Raw genomic sequence first — 1726 nt, 5'->3', positions numbered from 1 at the left:
CAACTCCATCCTCTTGTTCCTCTGCTTTTTTGTCTTCTTGTCGAGAATGGCTACTGGTATCTCAATGTAGTTCAGGCTGTTATCCACCTGAAAATCCTATAAAGGCACAACTGTGGAGTTATCCACTAAGCACTTTCGCAACTGGGAGACATGGAAAGTGTTGTGGATCTGGCTGAGCTCTGCTGGAAGATCCAAACGATAAGCAACCCGGCCCACCCGATCCAAAACCCTGAACGAACCGATGTACCTGGGGCCTAGCTTTCCCCGCTTCCTGAACTGGATGACACCTTTCGAAGGTGATACCTTCAGGAGAACCATGTTGCCCACCTGAAACTCCAAGCCTGACTAGCGCTTGTCGACATAGCTTTTCTGTCGACTCTGAGCAGTCTAGAGCCTGCTCTAGACCTGTTGGATCTTCTCCGTGGTCTTGAGTACCACCTCAATACTCCCTATGACTCTCTGACTGACCTTTCCCTAATAGATTGGAGTCCTATATTTCCTCCCATAGAGTATCTCGAAGGGAGGTCAATCTATGCTAGCATGGTAACTGTTGTTATAGAAAAATTCCGCTAATAGAAGATATGTATCCCAACTGCTGCCAAAATCTAATACGCATGCGCGTAGCATATCCTCTTGAGTCAGAATTATCCTCTCACTCTGCCCATCCATCTGAGGGTGAAAAGTTGTACTGAAGTGAATACGAGTACCCATCTCGTCATGAAACCGCTTCCAAAACCTGGAAATGAAACAAACATCTCGGTCTAACACAACCGACACCAGCATTCCTTGACGTGCCACTACCTCGCGTACGTAGATCTCGGCTAGCTTCTCAGCCGATATACTCTCCTGGATCGAGATGAAATGGGCACTTTTGGTCAACCGATCCACGATGACCCAAATCAAATCCACTCCATGTGCGGTCTTGGGAAGCTTCGTGATGAAATCCATAGTGATGTTTTCCCATTTCCACACGGGAATCTACAACGACTGCATCTTGCTGTGAGGTCACTGGTGCTCGTCCTTGACTTTTCTGCAAGTCAAGCACCGCTCCACATACCATGCTATGTCCCGCTTCATGCAGGGCCACAAATAATCAGGGAGAATATCCCGATACATCTTTGTCGCCCTGGGATGGATGGAGAATCTCGACTTGTGAGCCTCATCCATCAGAACCTGACGTACATCGCCCCAGTAAGGAACCCAGACCCTTCGATGCAGGGATACAACCCATAATATCATAATTAAATGATGTTGCCTGACCTATGGTCCGCTCACACTCCCGACACTATTCCTTCATACCCTCGACTTGATCCTCCCGAATCCGTTCCAACAACGGAGTAATCATTGTCATCCTCAGGCATATATCCCAAATTGGATTTGCTACTGCCTTGTGGCTGAGAGAATCTGCCACCACATTGGCCTTCCCCGGGTGATAAAGGATCTCATAGTCATAATCCTTCACCACATCTAACCAACGAAGCTGCCTCACGTTTAGATTCGGTTGGTCCATCAGATACCTCAAGCTCTTGTGGTTCGTGTAAATTGTACAAAGAACCCCATAAAGGTAGTGTCGCAAAATCTTGACGGTGAAAACCACAACCCCCAGCTCTAGATCATGTGTCGGATAATGTCACACCCCCAAACCAGAAACAACAGAAACGTTCGGGGGCGGAGGACGTCATGTACGATATCATAACAATTGCATAATAGTAAAACAAGCAACAAC

Source organism: Lactuca sativa, chromosome 6 (assembly GCF_002870075.4).
Source record: "Lactuca sativa cultivar Salinas chromosome 6, Lsat_Salinas_v11, whole genome shotgun sequence".
NCBI lineage: Eukaryota > Viridiplantae > Streptophyta > Magnoliopsida > Asterales > Asteraceae > Lactuca > Lactuca sativa.
This window is presented reverse-complemented; position numbering follows the sequence as displayed.